Genomic DNA, 20,245 nt, shown 5'->3' with positions numbered 1-20,245 from the left:
ATTTGCCTCGTCAGTCATAATCGCTACAGTGAAAGATAGAGAAAACACGATTTGCAAAGAACTGTGTTCTATCAACGCGCGCGCTTATCATCTGTGGACAAAATTACGTGTATGCAAATATTTCATGGGCTTTATACTTTCGTCAGACAATTATCTTTGCTTGGTGTTATCGTCTCTAAGAACTTCGGACCGCTCCCGTTCTTGCAAACCGAGCGCATGACTCAAACGTCCGTAATTTTGCACAGCATCCGTGCGTGTGCGTGGACGCACGCCTACCTACCTGCGGACACGGGAAGCCTGACCCCTTGGAGCGTCTTAAGGCTCAATAGGAAATAAAAGCGGTCGGTGACGGAGAAAGGCAAGACATACGCGAAAGAGGAAGAGACAATGGTACATTGTGCGTCGACCAGCAGGAACACGCCGACCTGGTGTACGCATCGCATCCGTTTCTGATCCGGCGCACACGCGAGCTCGCGTAGAAGCAGACTCGACGCTACTCACAGTTTAAACATAGCACGTGACGTCAGTGATGCTTGCGATCCCGTCACATTTGGTTTCGTAACTCTTCGCTCGTCTGTTGGTCCACGCGTCGAAACATCCGCGAATCACACTCGACGAATCTGAACAGGATGTGTAGCAAACTTTTGCAACGACGAAAAGAATTATACAGCTTTGACGTTCTGGATACGTAGAAAATTAAACTGATCGACTTTATTTTTTGTAAACTTTCCAATTTTATGGATTTGCATTTTTTGCATAATAATTTATTATCTAACAATGTTAGTGGATCGACAGAGGACGAGGAATTCGTCAGAACCTTATTTCGTTAGAGAAATTAAACATTGTAACTATACTTTAACCTTCGACTTTCTTTCGTGATACGAAAGGGATGATTTCACCCATTCCTGGTAACTCGTCTTCTTTTTTCGATGTGTGAGTCATTGCCAGTGGCATCGATCAAAGCTCGCTCCTATCTTCATGTTGTTTCTTTCGCCTGTTGTTGTGCTCCAAAAAAGTTTATCGATCTTGAGACGATCTTCACGCGAGATATAGAAGTAATCGACCTTTAGGATGAATGGCGTCATTGATTACGCGAGCGAGAACTTCTCTTACTAAGCTCTTGGAAGTTACGCAACGGATGTACTTTGTCATGGAGCGATGCATTTAGGCGGTGCATCCAGCTTGCGAAAATATCTGATGCTGAACAGCGTCGCGACAGACTGGTCTTTTGTCACGTAGAACGCGTCAGTGACTCTCAAAGAATCTTTCCCCAAGTATTCTAGGATTTCTAGGTTAAAGTACAATGTCCATGGAGTTTGTCTTTAGTCGACTTGCGTCGTAAGAGCGTGTGACAGAATGATGAAACGAATACTGCGTTGCGCCAACAGCTGTTCGTCTAGTTAAGGAATTGCTAATGCAATTACACTGTCGTCGTAATTCGTAATGTTATTTCGATCCCTACGACGAACGGATAGAACAGAAGGAGATGTAGCGAAAATTTGTAGAAGCCGTAACTTTATTCGTCGATAATATCTGACGCGGCGAGTGCGGTAAAAGGTGTAATGTAATTCTGTCCGGAGGAGAGTCGGCAGCGGAGAAGGCACTTTGTATGGCGGGACATAAAGCAATCTCGTAGCTCGTACGATTTGAATACGACAGCCAGCCGCGAGATTCTTCGCTACGGCCTTGCAGCTTTAGGTGCCTTACACGGACGAGGAGGTATTCGCGCGGATGTTCGCTGTACGTCTTCGAAATCTACGTCGCAGAAGAGAGAAACAGACGCATCGGTAACGCGTGAATGCTTTGGAATATTTATTTTTCTCGAAAATACGCAACCGGACCTTGAAACACGTGACAACTGGTATGGGTCGCCGAGGTCTTGACCGTGGCACAGATATTGCTTAAAAAGTTGCGCGTTCTTTTTTTAATCGAAATCAAAGTATCAGAGCCCTGTCCCAGAGAATTTTACGATTCTGCTTTTGCCAACAGTTCCGCGCACTTGTAATTTCCATGTTAAAGAAGATACTTTTACCTGGTCCGTTTTCCCGTGTTTTTCATTCAAAAAATGCTTGCGCGCGAAGATGCCAACGTCGCAGGGAACAGAGTTTCTCCCTGCGTTGGCAATTTCGTTGAGTGCATACTCGTGTACTCATATGCGGCGATCGAGTCCGGTGCGAGATGCATGCTGCATTCCTAGCGTCTTGGCAATGTGCCCAAGTGCATACCTGGATTACAGCCGTTGATTTTACCTTTTTTTTCTTTCGCCCTATTCTTCCCCCTTTCTCGCAATCTCGCCGTTTATCTCGGCGCTGATACGATGCACGCGAAGTCGTTGCACCCTCCTTATGATTCGACTTTTAGTTCCATTCCTCGGCGAGGACTCGTTTCGCTGCGTCGATATTATTCGGTGCTCATTAATGTAAATCGTCCGACAATGATGAGTCGATACTTTCAGCTGTCGCAACGTCGCTTAATTATTCGAATTCGTTATGTTTGTTTGAAATCAAAACAAGTTCGGTTTGAAGCGTTGTAATTAAGACGCCATGGCGCGTCCAACGTTCCATTGTATCTTCGTTTGTTTATTCGTATGGCCTATCTAAATACGTCTGCGTACATACGTCCACTACATTTAGTTTTGCGTCACAGACTTCAATAGCCGTGGCAATTTTCGTGTATCGCTAGGTCGATTCGATTTTAAACGTTCCAGTTACTAGCGGCAGATAACATACCACTTCTTAACGCTTTTGGACGATCTGAAAAGGTGTTATCAACTTGTATCAATATTATGCTTTACTTATATCGCGGCTTGTTCTTATCGCGCGGAATTCTTCCTATCATTAAAGTTGAAACCTTCGCTTAACACGCGCGTAATATTCGCCTTGCTAATTAGCAATGTTGTACGAAAGTTTTGACGATCGTTTTAAGATCCATGTTTGGCCGTCTATTTTAATTCACATGTCTGAAAATTACGATTATAAAATATCGTTCGGACTATTTGCAAAATGAACATGGAGCGAAGTTTGATCAGCCTCTAGACATCCATATTCATACGCAGGCACTACGTATAGAAGACCACATACGCGGGACCTGTCTGCCTATATAGCTGGAAACGCGTAGGCGAAACTTGCCTGTTGGTTTCCATTCACTCGAACGCCTTCGTGTCCATTCATGGTGTTTAGTATATAGTATGTCGACTCTTGTCACGCATACCACTTCATAACTTGATAGATTAGAGACCAAATTGGCTTCCAGTGTCTCTATCTTGTCGTTAGGAGACCGACAAAGAATCGATAGTCGGTGATAATGGACACGGGGAAAGATACAATCGTTACGATTCGATAGATGTAATCGGTCGTATTCAATTAAAGGAAACAGAAAATTAAGCAGGAAAATGATTAATTTATTTATAGCGTATCCTAGGCTACTTGTATCGTTCTAGCGTCCGGTGGCTGAACGTGTACAAAGCCCATTATATGAAATTATCGAAAGAACGTTACACGTCGGTGTATTTATAGAAGACGATAATTAAGTACTCTTTTACGAAAAAAGTCTGAATGGCGTATGAAAGGCTAACGACTGACAGTGATACATAGCGAAGACAAGGAGGGTAATAATAGTCGATAAGTCACTGGAGTTACAGTGGATTGGCGCGATGTGTGCGCGTTGCATCATTGCAAGATCCCTGTCCATGTTCGTAAATTGCGATTTTCTCAGCCCACATGTGAAGGATTCGAGCGACACTGCGGTCTACGTGCTCCGTTTCGCTCGCATCGGCCGCTTATTAGTTTCGTTTATTTCCATCTACATACACGTACGCGTGACCAATGCCCGCGTGTAAACGCTGCGCCGGTTCGCTGGCCGTTTTATTATTTACGGTGATTGATAACGCCGATAACGTTTATGTGCGCAACTTATCTACCCACGCGAGACAACGATCCTCATGTGCCCTTGCAATGTTTCGTCGACGTCTTCATTGAAGTCCGAGTCAGATATATTCATTCAAGTCATCCATCGCAAACATTTACCGAGACACATTTTTTTCTTCGATAATCGAAAGAATTGGGTCCAAGGAGAAGATTCTCGAGATCTCGCGAATAGAAAGATTCGAAGTACCGCCTCTAGGTAGGCCAACGTCCCTGGAATAACAACTACTCGAGATCCGACCTCCTTCTAGCGCGGTTCATTTACAGGTTTCTCGCGTAGGTCGTTCGAAGCGGCCGGCATCGGAAACGATAAACGTCCCGAAAGATTTACAGGAGCATGAACGTGCACGTGCGTAAATGCTCGTCTAAGTCTGTCGATGCTGGGTAATTACTCACGATCGATACCGGTACAACAAGCACGGCATGGAACGTTGCTGCTTCGGCGACCGTGCAGAAATCAGTTTGCCGTTCATCGCGATCGTGCCTCCGCAGCGACGTTCGGTCACGAGCTTTCGGAGTATCGGGATGCACGCTGCGTCAACCAGCCAGTTATCTGCGTAGTGACTCGCTTCGCAAATTATTCACGGCACGCGTATTTCCGATGCAACGCGTCAACGTGTTAAAGCAAGCACAATAATATATGCATGTATGATTCATAGAGATATAGATACGCGTTAGGATGAAGAGCGTGGCGAAGTTGCGAGAACTGGAAATCGTCTCTTTCGCTTCGAGTTGCTTTCTCTCACTGTGCAACAGTGGGAAATTAATGGAGCGCCGGAGCAAAGAGTGTTAAACATTCTCTGGAGACGGTGACACACGGCGTGCACTTAACATAGTCGCTACACGCGTTTGAGCGAAGCGTCGAGTTAGCAAGAAGCGCGTGGCTCGCGTATGAAAGGGATCCATTCATCGCGATAGAGCGAAAGAATGCTAACGAGATTGTATAATTGCTGGGAGTGTGATATATCGATGCACCGCTACACGACGAAACCGGTGAGCTGTCTCACTCGTGAATGCGACGCAAGAAAAATACGGAATCGCAAGTTACCACTGCTTCCGGAAGTCAGCAATCAACGCTCTCTATCTTAGCACCTCTTTTTTCCACCATACTTTGTTCCTGGAGGGGAAATATGTATTTCTTGCGAGAGTGTTGGGTAGGTACTGTTTGAAACAGGTGTTTCATCTCGTGTGAATTTATAGTTTCTTGAATATCGAGTAGTTTGCTTCGTCCATTTCAAGCCGACTAAGTAGATGCCTCGGTGACTTTACAGCATACATAATAAAATTCTTCTATCTTCGCGATAGTGAGTCAACATGGCCGCGGAACGTCGAACCTTTGACCAGACTCGCTGCCATTCGATCTATCGACTAACTTAGGTAGTTTTCACAACTCGCTATCTCCTTTCTCCCATTGTCTGTTACTGTCGAAAACAAGCAAACTAACAGTAACAAGCGTCGGCTGCCAGGAAAAAGGAAACAACCTCTTGGGGAAAACACGAGACGGCAGGTTCGCGCAGGCGACATAGCGCGGCTGCTGCTGCGATTCGCTTTCAACGCACCGGAAACGGTGTTACAGGGAAAGGGGAGACCTGACGTCAGCGGAAGTCGATGATACTCGCGAATGTGCAGAGTTAAGGATGTGCAGCTACGATAAGGCGACCGGAATCCTTGTAAATCATGTACACGATGATACCAGCGTGAGGCACGACGCCAAGTTTCCTCTTTCGCGTTTTTCTATGCGCCAGCAGGAACGCTAATATGACTTTCACCCGTTTAACGGAAGCTGCAATCTTGAATATGCGAGAGATTTAATAGGCACGTATACCTAGCTCGCCAGGCACGCAGCTTATTTTTTCTCGCGACGATTATTCGTGGAATGCCCGATACGTGGCCTATCGTAAAGCTACTGGCATTCTTTCGAATTGACACGGAGCGTATCGAGCTTGTCGACTCGGTCGTAAAACTTTACATAAAGCCTGGCGAGACGATAACTTTTCGCCAGAGGTAGGGGAATACAACGTTTCGAGCTTTGGTTATCGCGACAGTCGGACTTCCATAAAACGTTATTCCTCCAAGGTCATTCCATGCGAAAATAAAGCAGTCCGGCGTGGCGTGGCTTTTCCAGCCGATCGATCGGCTCGTTCGACTCCTCCCACGTTATTCCGATATTCGTGTGGAACCTCGCGTACAGAGACAGAACGTTCCTACGTCTACCAGCCACCCCTTCGAGGGACGACGACGAGTCGGTGAAAAAATTATAGACGTCTGCCGGTTTGCCGAGACTGTGGAAAAAGCTTCCAACGGTGTCCAGGCCAGGCTCGTGTTCGATCCGCGTGGCTCGAATCGAGTAGTTTCTTTCTTTTGTCGGCCGATCGGTCGAGTGTGGAGACGGTGGCGAAGATAAATTGCTTTCGAGCAGCTCAATCACCGGGAACGTGGCAAGAACCGACTTCTCTCCGCCAATATACACCAGAAATAGTTAATGCGTCGACAAGCTATATTTCTCCGCGTGTTTTCTCCCCTCGTTCCGCGAGAAACTAGGCCTCTGCCACAGCCGCGAAATTAACCATCGTCGGGCATATGATTTATGAGACACCCTATAAGGCACTAAATTTACATTTATAAAAGAAACCTGGATAATTTCGAGTCTTTCAAACATGCGACACGAGCATCCGTATTGAAATACTCGCGCGAGCTCGATCGATCGGTATCTCATACATTTACCATTATTTAAGAATTGTTTCACTCGGTGCGATAATGTGAGGCAAACATGTTCGCTATTGTGAGCGATCGTCTCACTTAACGGACATCGTTCAGCGATATTTGCGACAATGATCATGCATTACGCATCCAGAATTCGTTCACGATGGAACGTAGGTGCGCAATAATCTGTTGTGCCAGTCAGCGCATAGTATTTTAGTCGCGTTTATGTTTTACGAGGTCGATTCGACGAAACTGTATATACTCGTATGCATGTGTTTCCTAAAGACGCAAGTTGGGGGGAACACGGTTTTACTGGCCATTGCGAAATGCAAATCCGTGGCGCCAGTTTACACGGTCGTCACTTAGCCACGTTACGTCATCCGCCGCGACGTCCACTGAATTTTTCCTCTTCCTTTTATACCGATTTCGACTGTGTTCGCATTCTTTCGCGTTGTCCATACATGTCCCGATAATCCGCTTAATTACATTGATGGCTTACGCGAGCAAATTTTCACGTTGTTTTCTTGTATCACTTGACAAATGGCGAAATTGAATTCGGATGGAAGGCGTACTCCGATTCGTTTCACTCTAAACCAAGTAAGTCTCGATTCACAGAAGCAGACTATTCCAGTGGCGTTTAACGTGCGTAGGACTGCGATACCTTGAACCGGAAACGTCGCAGGCATGTTGATTGCATGGAATATATCAATCCAATGGTCGCTGCGCGTCCATTCACGAGCGCACAAGCGCCACTCGCGTCCGGACATCACGATGCATCAGAGAGGCCGACGATACTCGCATCGAAAACGGATACCGCGGACAACTTAATTAGCCAGTCGACGTATGATTATCTGTATCCACCTAGCCAGTATTCTGCCTGCTTCTTTTTGATTTGCAAAAACTGAACGACCGGAGCGGTCTCATTATGGCCATTAAAATTCTTTGGACGAGTCCACTCAAGAATCATAAAATTTACCGGTTGCCTGATTAATATACCTGCATATAAGACACATATTACCATGTACAAAGTTCATATTATCGAAACGAGTTCGGCGCGTGTTTCTCGATAAAATTTCTGATCGGATGAGAAGACACAAGTGAAAGTCGAGGTTGGATCGTACGAAAGAAATCTTCCATAAGAGTAAACCACTATTGTTACGTCGCTGGTGTATTTCACAAGTTCGCAAGGTCTCCCTCGGTGTGTGCAGCGTCGTTTCAAGAGGCATTCAGCGTCGAATTATCAGAGCGAGTCGGCGCTTTTCGATGCAACGGAGCGCAGCCAGTAGGGAACGACAGAGAGCAGATTCGTCTACAATGGCCCAGGGCGACGAAACAATCACTGCGTCCCCCAGTTCTTCGAGAAAGCGAGGAAGTCGCGCACAATGAAACAAAAAGAGGAATAACCTCTCTCGCGGCCGTACAACGTCGACGTCCCGGAAGTGCGAGCCGGTCGTGCCTCATTACCGCGTGCGTTTCCCGTGGAAAGACTAATTGCAACGCTCATCCCTCCTCCCTTCTCCATCACCCTCTTTCTCTTTCTCCTCTATGCTGCCTTCTGTGCCATCCCGCAATCTCTCCTCGCTCTTTCCTCCTTCTATTCCTTAGTCGCCGTTTTCCGCTCATTTTCCCTTTCACCGAACGCGAACGGGAAGCAGCGGAAACAAATCGTGCGTTCGTAACGAGGCCCCGTAGACGAAGGTCGACCAAGGATGAAATCGATTTGACTCGCGCGATCCTCCCCCGGAATTCTCGGTTCCGTCTGATTCTCGACCAACGAAAATGAAAGCCCGGCTCGCAGCACTGATTGGGGGAGAATACAAATGGCACGGCAACGAGAGAGTAGGCACGTTCCGGGTTACAAGATCCATGCGACGGCGGTTCCTTGGCCGATTGGTCAAGCGTGCAAAAGAGACGCCGCCACGCTGGGTGCGAATACCCAGCCGATTCCAATAATAGTTTTCTCCAGCCTGCTCCCCACTCTTTCACTCTTTCTGCAACCCCCTTTTGGACCTCTATAAATATCATCGCGTGACCCAGTTTTCTTTAGGGGGAAGGAACCAGAAATGTTGCCATAAACCAAAATGATCGTATGACGCCACTTTCTAGCTGGCTAATACTGGAAGTATTATACATAGAAGCGAATACCGGATTTCGCAAACGTCCTTCTACCGAGATTTAATCCACAGTTTTTAAACTCTGAGAGCTTAATAAAGCTATATGGTTGCTAGGAACGACGTATTCAGACAGGGTTGACGATTACTCGGATGGCTGACGAGACGCAAAGCGAGTCTGGTGACAGCGTGAAGTTTCCATTTCACCGATGACCTCTTCGGAACGCAATTTCCATAACTCGTCGGGACGAGTTTAGAGCGTAGACAATACGAAACGTACTTTTGTTTTTCCCAAACGAATTTTTAGGCGATTACGAACGCATCCGGAGGTACCACACGAATTAAAATCCCACGACGTGGCGTCAGGCAAAGTTATTTCGATTCTGCCGGAAGTTCCACGTCCTCGATCCTTTCTCCGATCGACCATCGATCGTGACCGACACCTCTGGCATCACAATTTGCCGTGATGGCCCATTGTGTGTCCGAGAACTTGGCTGGCGCTTTACACGCCAACGGGACTATCTTATTTCAGCCGAATGATGGATAGAATCCGACGTTCACCCCGTTATTCACTGGAATAATCGCATCGGCAGAAACGCATCGATCTAGCAAAGTTTGCAGCTATAATCGAGCCGTTAGTTTCAGGGGGGTGGAAAGTTGGAAACGTTTATCCGTGGCGAATATTTCGTTCGCGATGGGCAACGATCTGTCTGGTCGACGAGCCAACGCGGGGTCGTTGTTCTGTCATTTATTGTGCTCCCTCTCGCTTCCTACCCCTCATTCTCCCTGTTCCACTCTGTCCTCTTCCTTCCTCTTTCTCTTTTTCTGTCCTCTCGCGTACTCTTCTCTCGTCACGCTCAACCGCTCCCTTCGGCTTCATCTATGTAATTGCGTGTGCAGCGTCACTCGCGAGATCGTTGTCGCCGGCGTTTTCGCTAGTGTTTCTTTTATTTCGTCTCCGAGTTGCGAACTACGTGTTTGCCAATGGAGAAACGATCGCTACTCGAAGACGCGTAACATCGGGTACATCGAACTCGGAAATCGTCGAGTTTATATCGACGATTCGATAGAAACGAGGGCTTTGAGCAGCGTTTCACGGTGGCAAGGTAGTTCGTTTAACGAGCGATGCTTTTATCCGCGGTAACTCTTTTTGACCCTTCACCTCTGGTGAAATGCCGCGTGGGCAGTCGCGCATCTTCCGACTCCACGCTGCTCGGTACGAGAAAGTGAATTTTTCTTACTGGATAGCCACGTTCATGGGAACGTAGGTGGGAAATCGCGGAACGAGCATCGAACCTCCTCTATTATGTGCAAATAACGTAAATCGGCTTATCGCTGGTGAGAAAGCGGAAAGTGTTCTTGGAAATTAAGACGGAAAGATTCCATGATAAAATGTATAATTCGAAGATTGAAAAAGTTCATTGACGTTTCTGATCGAGCAGCTGATTTTTATCAACTCCAATGAACATGATCGTAAATCAACGGCCTGATTAAACACGATTGAAAAAGAGAACGATTTAATTTCGTCGATTGAATTCCAACGTCTGTGGCCCGTGTAGATTCTCCGGGCTAAAAAGTGGTTCAATTCGTTAGACACACCCGCATGTATCTGCTCGTGTTCGTGCAAAAGGTCAACGAAATCGATACATCCCAGCAGCGTTATCTGAAGTCACTTTTTCCTACCCTGTACACTGTTTCCACCTTTTTTCTCAGCCACGGATAGTGACCTTCTATGCTCGACGTTTATTGCTCGTTTTATGTATCGCTTCGTTATTTTGCAAGACAAAGGCCAACTACAAGTGCACTATCACACTTATTATTGCAAACTCTTCGAACTGCATGCACATCTATCTCTCCTACGAATAAATCAAAATGGAGATCTTAAGATTGTTCGTTCCAAGATGTGTTACTTTATGTTGCTTATCCTTTGGAATCCGTGGGATCCGTCGGATCGCAAGTCCAGTCGCTCGTCCTGCGGGACCAACGCGGCGCTATCGATTTCCGGATAGATACGAGATATCGAACGAAGGGAGTGCTCTGTCCTGACCCGATTTTATCGTTACAGGCGGACAAAGACAGGGGCCACCCACACTTATGAAATTCCAGCACAATCTTGCCTAGTATCGACGTTTAGCTCGCGGCTACCGTGGAAAATCGCTTGCTAGAGGTTTTTGCAGCTCGCCTTGGAGCTCGCTCTAAAAGACTTATCAGCTAGTAGAAAAACACCTTTTAAATATGTCGGTGGTCCTGCATTGACCGTAACGAATAAACGAACATGATATCGGAGAAACTTTTTAATGATAGAAAACGTCGAACATTGACGTTAACAAGATGTTATCTACGCGTTCGCCTTCCAAGCGATTCTAAAGAATCATTCTTTCGCCTGTCACGTTCGCGTAGAGTCAACAGAGATGCCTGTTTCGTAACGAATCGTAACAGGTCTAGCGCTTCTGGTTATGAAACCACCGTGTATCATCCTCCCACTGTACTTTGTAGAACACGGAAGATTTATTAAACATAGAAAAACGAAGTAAAGTTTTATCAAAGGCAAATAAACGGAGAAAGAAGTGTGACATGCGCGACGAGACGAGACGGAACGGGTCGAAAGCACGACGTTGCGCTTGTAACGGAAACAGTTACGGCCTTGACTCGTTAATTAAATTCAGCATACATATTCATTCATTCGCTCGGAGGAAGTCCATACAGGTAGCGTCATCGTTGTGTTACCAGTTGCTAGTTTCGTTGGACGATCGGGTGGGAGGAGAGAAACGCGTTTGACGCGTGTCGTGCGTCACCAGGCGCTAACATGTTTTCGTATAAGCGACTTATAGTTTTCTGGTCGATGCCGAACGTCCATATAGGACGATTTCGTGCCGTTCTTCTAAAAACGGTGGACAATCCTAGACGCCACCCTTTTATGGCCGGGACAGGCGGTCACGCGTCGCTTGTTTCCCTTCTTATCGGGTCGGTCGCGGCCACGTTTTCCCAGAATAAAATATAAAACGATCGATCAACCACGACGGGAACATTTTTAAGCAAGCACCTGTTGCACGCGTCGCGACGACGGATTTATCCATGTGGAAGTTTCTTAGCGACTGAAACTTCGCCGCTCTGCTGCTGAATTCTGTCGTTTAACTTATCAAGAGATTAGAGGATGACGAAGAATCTCCAACGAGGAGAAAACGAAGTGGAACGGATCTTCGTTTATCTTGTAGAAATCTAGGTCTTTTAGCAACACGAATGTTTAAACGCTAAATTCGCTGATTTCGTTCCGCTAGAACGAAGAGCAGATTCGATGATTCTCTTTCAACGAGGTCACAGATAGACGGCTGATGGCAAAAGTGGATCGAAAAGGGGGACACAAGCGGTCGTTTGATAGACGATACGCATCTACGCGTGTACGCGCGCTGCGTGCGTAATTACGAGACCGCGTACACGCCCCCAGAAACGTCAGATAATGCTTAATCGCGCGAGTTATTTAAAGCTCCGAGCCACACTTGAAATTCGAGGCCTATTTAGGCGCGACGCCGTGCTCTTCTTCCATGGAAGAGACGACTGCCTCTTGAGACACGACGCTGCCATTCTCGACACGCCACAGGCTGCATTATGCTGATCGCAACCTTGGTCATAGCGTACCAGTTGCGTGGTTTGAACCTGGTCTAATACTCTTAATGTTTAGCATCGTGGCGGCAACCAGTTATTCTTAGAAGTGATATTTGCGATCAAATGTCGAAGTGAATGGCAGCGCTCGTATTAGATCAACGTTTCCTCTTATGTACTTTCCTAATTTATCACATGGTTGCGCAATAATTACGAGGAATAATCACGTGACTCAATTTTACTGTTTGCTACCGTCCTAATAAGAAAGGTCATCTAACCATACAAACGAATTAACCTCCATTGTTCCCGCGTAAAAAGCACGACATTTATTGCAACTTGTATGTTACCGCTCGGAAGGAGGACTCGTAAACCGCGGTAAAGCAACGGCGCGCATACACGCAGATAACTCTAAGATGGTCTGACAAACGTTTTAAACATTCATTTTATTATATCACGATCTTTTTCTCACGAATCATCTGACTGTAGCACTCCGAGTCGCGTGAAATGGTCGACCGATAGTTCGACGACCCCGGCTTGCTCATTGAATGTGTAATTTCTAATTATCCGATGATCACGGAAAGAGACGCTTCCTTTGATGGTACTCGTCACGGGAAAAGGATTTGCACGCGCTTGCTTCCATACTCCCACCGCCGATACTTCGGCGTCGAGCGTTGGTGTTGCGTTACGGACGCCGATTCTGGATCGACGTGACGAACCATACAAACGGATTAAACTCAGTTAAAGGCGTCGGGTCTGAGTCAGTGCTTATTTTAGAACAATTAAGGGCCGGCGATAGCTCGGCCACGCCGCGAACCAACTCGTGCATTAACCATGACGAAAGGTTTCAGCGTGACAACTGCACTTGGCGGCGTTTGTGGTCCCCACGCGGTTGCATAATTCTCGCGGCAACCGAGTCATTATGTATTTCCAAGAGAATTCGAGCGACTCCCTGGTTCGGGAAAGTCGATTAACGGCGAGCACGAGACACAATCTGAACAACGAGTACTGGATTTAAATAGAACGCAACAGGTACAAGCGGTTCGATTTGCATATCTCTCACCTTCGTGCCGCATTGCGGACACCGTGCAGAGAAATAAATTCACGCCTGGACTGACCTGTATCTAATCTTTTGCCTTTACATGGTTTTTGATCACGATCGATTCGCTCCATTCTCTTTTAGCCTCTTTATGCGATCATTCCGGTTTTGATCTTTATTTCTTGTCCTCGAACATTAAATTTTACCAGACATCCGATATGAAGCATGACTTGTGGCTTGAGATTAATTGTATCAACCGCCAGGGAGTTTCATTTGCCAGCAGATAAAATCGTAGACGAGGGCGGTTCTCGTTAACCAAATCCACAGGGAGGCGTCGGTGGCCTCCCCCAAGCGATAGCATTCAGAAGGATCGTTTCGTAGTCCCATCGCTTTGATTTCACAGTCATCGTTTCGAGATTCATCGGCAAAAGAAGCGGCGCCATGTTTAATCGACCGAGGAATCAAAGGGGCGTTGGTACCAGGCTAGGAATTGCTCCTGGCTCGACTTGGTCTTGCAGTTTTCTGCGAACTTGTCTTTGTGGCTCGCTCGAGGGTAACTCGACGATGCTCCAGCTCACCAAACAGAACTGCAGGGAGAAGCAGTCGCTAAAAACCTCAAAGGGGTTGCTCGACGAATCTATTCGCGCGCGTTGCAGGCACGGATACGTCTGAATTATATGAAAATTCCTCATGAATGGGCACGATCTCCCCCTGTAGATACGTTTTGAACGAATACTTGGTTTTACCTTTATAAATCAGTTTGTACAATTTGCGAAACCACATCACGTATATAAAGTTAAATAAATCTGTGACGCGAGTCTTTTCAAATGTCCCACGTGATAGATTGGATCCGCCCCTGAACTCGTACTCCAACGCTCGTCCTTGTTGACAGAGTCGGCACTACGCGTCCTTCTGGTCCTCTCTTTCTTCCCTCTCAATGGCCCACATTTCTTTGCACAATTGCAGAGGCACAGAGGGTGGCTGCGTTGCCCGGGTCCCCTTGGTTTTTCGCGCAGGAACTCGGCGGAAAAAAGGGGTGGAGGGTCCTTTCAGCGATGTACCGGGTCGCACAGCATTGTGTCGCCATCACCGCTCGGTTCTCGTGCTCCCATTATTATATCATAATATTATATCGTGACTTCCGTCGAGGATCGTTTGTTCCGCGGAAAGGGGTGTTATGTGTAGCCACGTGCACCGCGGGTTTTGTCCCCTTATTAAGCGTTCACCCCGGTGCTGCGCGCGCGCTATGAGCAGCGCTCTGCTCGCGTGTTCTCCTCCCTCGTCTACGTTTACATAGACCGCACGTGCTCCCAGTGCTTTTCAATATTTACATGTATATTAGAGCGGCGAGATAATCCTGTCGCTTAAGGAGCTCTAGTATTTTAAAAGAAAACAATTTCGGTCGTGATAAAGCTACGATCCACGCGCCGCTGAAAGGATTACGCTGGGGAAGCAGAGAGCGAAGATGAGTTCATCCATCGTCGAGGAATTATCGAGGACGCTTAACGAGGTGTACGTTACGGACACGTCGCACGTTACGAACTGTTTGGTCAGCTGTTGACACTGTTCTTTGTGTTCGGGATCAGTGTTGCGAACAGTCGCGGCTTGATATGCAACGAGCGACGATAACAAGCACTCTATACGAGTCATGTACACAGGTATACGCGACGTAGGTACCTATGCAATTCGATGTAATTATCGTTTCGTCACAGGTATTCGCTGTATCGAGTACGTCGAGGGAATCGTAAACTCGGCCTGGTTTTTTCGTTACACTTTTCATTGTCTAACGACCTCCTTTTAATCGTTTGCGAAAAAGCTGACAATGAAAAACTGCCCTTTAAAACTTAAACTCGACGCAATGTTAATCGTTAAACAGGAGGAAAACACGGACAACTTATTACCAATCCATGTTATGCTAATTTCATAAAGTGCACGACCCATTATTGATTCGATACTAAACGGCGAACAAATATAAAGCAATTAGAGGGGACTAAACGAGACCCGACACGAATTACCATGCTCCTACGCTGGTTGTCCTCGGTGTTTTATTAAATCGAGGGGGACACGGTCACGTATTTTTCAGCAAAAGGATTCCCCGTGGCGCCGCGCCGCTCGTCCGTTTCGGCTACAGACAGCCACGGTGATAAATTTTCAGCTAAGAAGCGGCCTTAATGACAGTCGCAATTCCGCCGTTCTCCGGCTCTTGGTCCGACGCCGAGGGAAACGTGCAATTGATTCGATCGAAGAACATTCCTCGAAGGAGGCACAAGTGCCGCGTGCAATATCAATGCGATCCCCGCCTAATTATTTAAATTACTCGCTGCCTTATAGAATTCTTAATCAATCCATTTCAGACGTGTGCTCTTCCGTGATCGAGCCTCCTTTCGCCTGACGCGGTTTTCTTTGTATTTTAAATTCGGTTTAAGAAAACGTTTATCCACTCGACACGAACATTCGTCGAAATTTTGTTGTATTTTCTGTTGTATTCTCTCGCCACTTTTCTCGCCACTGCCAAACGAGCTTGATTCGCAAACGAATAGGAATTTCGTACATCGTTGGCAAGCCACATTTCAACGGAATCTCCTCGAAACACGCGCGTTTCTCCGGAATTATTCCGCTATGTTGGTTCTCGATTTACACTCGGCTGTATTTACTCGACGCTCCAAACGCGGCTCTACTGAAATAGATTCACTCACGACCGCCACGAGGAATGGTAGAAAAGCAGCCGGATTCTGTTCCCTCGTCGACGACTTCCTTCGCCCGATTACATTTCCACTGTTACCGTAAGCTGTCGATGCTTCTTCTTTAAATAACAGTTTAACTCACCGTTTTTTTCGAGATTCGTATAATTTCAGTTCCACTTAGTTCATAAATTCTTCACGGTTCGATAAAAGCAATGTAGGCAGGAAGCAATTAAATACTATGAATTTAGAATTTCTAAATCTGTAATCTATGCCGGAAATAATGCAACAGAATTTTTAAACGACTTCCACGATTACCTAATTGCCAACATCCGTCGCTGCGAGATATTTTCGTGTAAACGAAAACAATTCATCCGAGAAATGGATTCGAACGTATCCTCGTACGATGCGCGTTTCCGGTCACTGGTACGAGCAATAAGGCGACCTGCAAGAGGTCGTTTTTCTCGTTAGTGTGTCACGGTGCCACTCCTAGCGGTACACCGCACACACACACACTCACACATCGGTTCTTCGTTGTTATGCAAAGAACATTTTCTTGTCGTTGAATCAGCACGGTTTCTTCTCAACCAGAGATCCACGCTACATCGCTCTTCTTCCTACATCGCGCTCTTACCGGTCTATTGTCATTCACGCGCAATGTGCAGATATTACAGTTCCACAAGTGATTCGCTTTTTGAGAGAGATCGAGCTCCATTTTCCAACGTGATATTTCGCCAAGTGCATCGGCCGGTCGTTGCACCGTCCGTTGCACTTTTCACGGTTGAACTTCCAGGTGGAGCGTCTCGTCGTCGCTAAATGTCATTCGTAACGCATCCTTGCAAATGCTAGCGTAATATACGGTAACGTTCAATTCCGGGTCGTTGCCTCGGCGACAAATAATCGACAATATGCTCGCTCCGTTATCTACATGCAGTTCCAGCAATTTTAAGAATTACAGACTAACAGATGTAAAAAAGAAGCTTTCTAAATCTTAAAATATCCGAATCTAAAAACATTACCAAGCTTTTAATATTTAAAGTGGTAGATATACTAAATTGTTGGACGATGATGTAAAGTAGCGATCATTTGGTCTATCATTTTAGGTGTAGGTTTCCCATGTACAAGTTCAACGTTTGGTTAATGATAAAAATCAATGTTTGTCAGACTGTTTCGTAGTCAAAATTCCTCCTCTATGCTGTATCTGACAAATGACCGATTGCAACGAGAACTTTCAGTATTCGTATTGTACGCTACACGACCAGTGTATGATCGTCTAATTGAATATTTTATATCGTGACAGACGTCAGTTAATATCTTGTAGTTACAGCTCGGCCACGATGGTGCTTCCACTTCGCGGTAGCCGTAATGAAAGACAATGCATACTAAACGCGTCGTAGGTAGCTGTACCGGCGTGTTGTAACATCGCTGCGAGTCACAAACAACTCGACGAGCGGAATGTGGCTCGCAAAGTTCGCGATTTCAAAGTCATTCCCTTCGGCATTCTCCTCGGTCTTTTCTCTTTTAACGCGAGAAATTCGTTTTTTCGGGACGGTATTGCATCTCGAGCTTCTTTGTTTCGTCGCTTTCCGCTAGCGTTGAAAATCGCGTGGGTGGTGTCGAAGGTTCCGGAGTTCTCGATAGGAGAGCAGCGTGGTCTCGCGACGAGTCTTAAAATTCGCGAAATATTTATAGACCGCAGCTGCACAATCGCGTAGCTTTGTAGTCTCGTGAAAGCGAGCTTCCTCTCTTCGACCCCTTTATATTCGTATCTTCGTAGCTGATGCAACGTAACGGTGCGTAAAAACCGCGTGGCACTTCGGGTCAACGCTGGAAAAGATCATCTCATTAACGGTACACCCGCGACGTCCTTTGAATTCGTCGCGTGCCTCGCGACAACTCTCTCGCATAGAAAAGAGATATGTAGTTAGCTCGTGTACTCGACGAGAAACCAGGCAACCTCTATGCACCATGCGAATTACGAGGATGACAAGAAACGAGTACTCGTTTACTTCTTTTCGGGCAACTCCAAACAAGAACTGTAAATTACCATGTAAATTTATAGCTTGGTTTGATTACGCTACGAAGAACGCCGACTCTTAAAAGCTTTTGCACGAGACACAGACTCGTGACGAGAAAGAGAGCACTAGAAGCTTGACATCGGTACATTGTTCTCGCTTTTAGCCTGCAGCAGCTGTAGTAAGAGACTGTTTCTTTCAGATGCAAAGACACCTTGTTGGACAACATAGTACACGCTTTTAGCTTCCACAAATCTTAAAGAGCGTCGTTTAAAAAAAACAATCGAATACCGTTCAAGTCACACATTCAACTCAAAATTCACGAGCCTCTACGGTCCGATTCACACCCTGTAGAAACGATACGCATGTCACGTAGTCGGTTCCACTTTGCCCAGCATGTGGTTGGTAATAGTCACTTTAAACGATGTTCAGACGGAGAGTGGTAAGGATTTTGGGGGTCCGAGTCGTTAAATCAGGCAAACATGGAACGGAACAGCTGTGAAAATTTGTTTTTCTGACAGGCATGCGTACATGTGTGTCTGTCCCGCGTATTTCCCGAAGAGCAGCAAAAACGGACCGGTTTTCTTCGGTTTCAAGAGGCGGCGAGGGATGAAACCCTTGAGCCAGCCGACACCCTTGTCGACGTCTTCCCGTATACAAGGGGTTGTGTCTCGGCTTTGGTACTCTCTCTCTCTCTCTCTCTCTCTCTCTCTCTCCCTCCGCGATTGTGAGAAGTGGGCCGCTCGTGCGAAAGAATGGACACAAAAGGGACGGGGGTGCGAAGTCCGGGACGAATATCTTCGACTGCGCCTATCCGTGGATGCGAGTACACGTTTGCAAAGTTGTGTGCTGGATTCTCAAAGCTTCATTGTAACCGCTCCTCGCGAGAGAAACACGAAGAAGGTTGCTTGTGCGAGAGCCGCGACGAGTTCACAAGCGCGCACGACCGGCAATCGGAGGGAAAGAAAAGAAGAGGCCGGCCTACTCGACGTGCAAGAGGAAGAAGGGCGTGTACTCGAATTGAGCCGTAGGTTTCTGCCCGCGTAGAAACAAATGTATGTACGAGGAAACCTTTTGAAGCGAGAAAGACGCTCCAGCCTCCAGGCATCCTTTTATGTCGCACCCCATCGGCCGATTTTATCTCCGCAACAGTTGCTCCGTACACCCGAGGGAGCGTAATTAGTGGATCGCGACGGATACCTTGACTCTCGGCAATTATGGGAGACTTCGACGTTACGGGGAATAATAGCATTTCAATTCACGATGGGCTGTAATAGCGGGACAGCGTTGGCAATATGGGATAGGGTGGAGTCGAGCAATTTGTTTCGCTAAATTAGGCCATTCCGATTCAATAGAGCTATCCAAATCACCAATAACGTTCCGCGTGATTATCGTTTAGAGAAAATAGGGAAAGTCACGCGAGGATCGTAGAATATTCCAAGAATTACGACATGGAAATCCGATAACCGGTCTCCGTAATAATTCCACGGGACAATAACGTAAACAGGACGCGCGATAGGACCCAACCACGTGGTCGTTAAGTCCGCTGTGCGTAAATCATCGAGCGTGCACAGGGCCCGGATAGGAAGCGTCGTGAAACTCTGACGCACATGTCCCGGATACGGGGTCTGGGTATGACGTGGAAAGAAAAATACAGAAAGCTGGCGCGCTCTCGCTCGCTCGCTCGTTCGTTCGCCATGTCAAAGTATCGTGGCTCTAACGAGGATGGGGGTTTAAGGCTGTGGTCGGAGACTTGGGAAGTCGTACATTCGCGACCGCAAGAGAAATTAAATCTACCAAGTTATTGCGCGGAATGTTCCAAGTCGTCTCGTACGAATGGCGAACGAACGACCGAGAACACCGAGTATTCTCGGACGAAAAAATAGAAAGAACGCGCGAACGGTGTTTCTATGTTACTGCAAAGCAAGAATTTATAAGAATGAAGATTCTAAAAGGTTGCTGTAAATTTGTTTCAATTTTTCTTGTTGATTAGATCGGATCTCAAATAGACCCATATCTATGTACGAAGAATCTTTCCGCTGTTCCATTGATCAATGTTCTGATAGATCAATTGAGGGGGGCCCATTATCGTTGCTCCGAATCTCCATCCGGAGAATAATCCCCCCGATATATTCCACCCCAACAAAACATTAGGGGTGTTTTCTGTTTCCGGAAT

The 20,245-nt window shown here is 46.6% G+C and overlaps 1 protein-coding gene across 1 annotated transcript in view; it reads left to right on the top strand.

Annotated features, from left to right (window-relative positions):
* LOC138186299 (unc-112-related protein) overlaps positions 1 to 20,245 on the top strand; it is a 37,044-nt gene that overhangs the window by 11,615 nt on the left and 5,184 nt on the right. The gene's annotated exons all lie outside the window — the stretch shown is intronic.

Source organism: Bombus flavifrons, chromosome 13 (assembly GCF_040668555.2).
Source record: "Bombus flavifrons isolate JBK064 chromosome 13, iyBomFlav1_principal, whole genome shotgun sequence".
Classification (NCBI taxonomy): domain Eukaryota; kingdom Metazoa; phylum Arthropoda; class Insecta; order Hymenoptera; family Apidae; genus Bombus; species Bombus flavifrons.
Note: the sequence above shows the minus strand (reverse complement) of the source record. Positions and strands in the feature narration are given on the sequence as shown.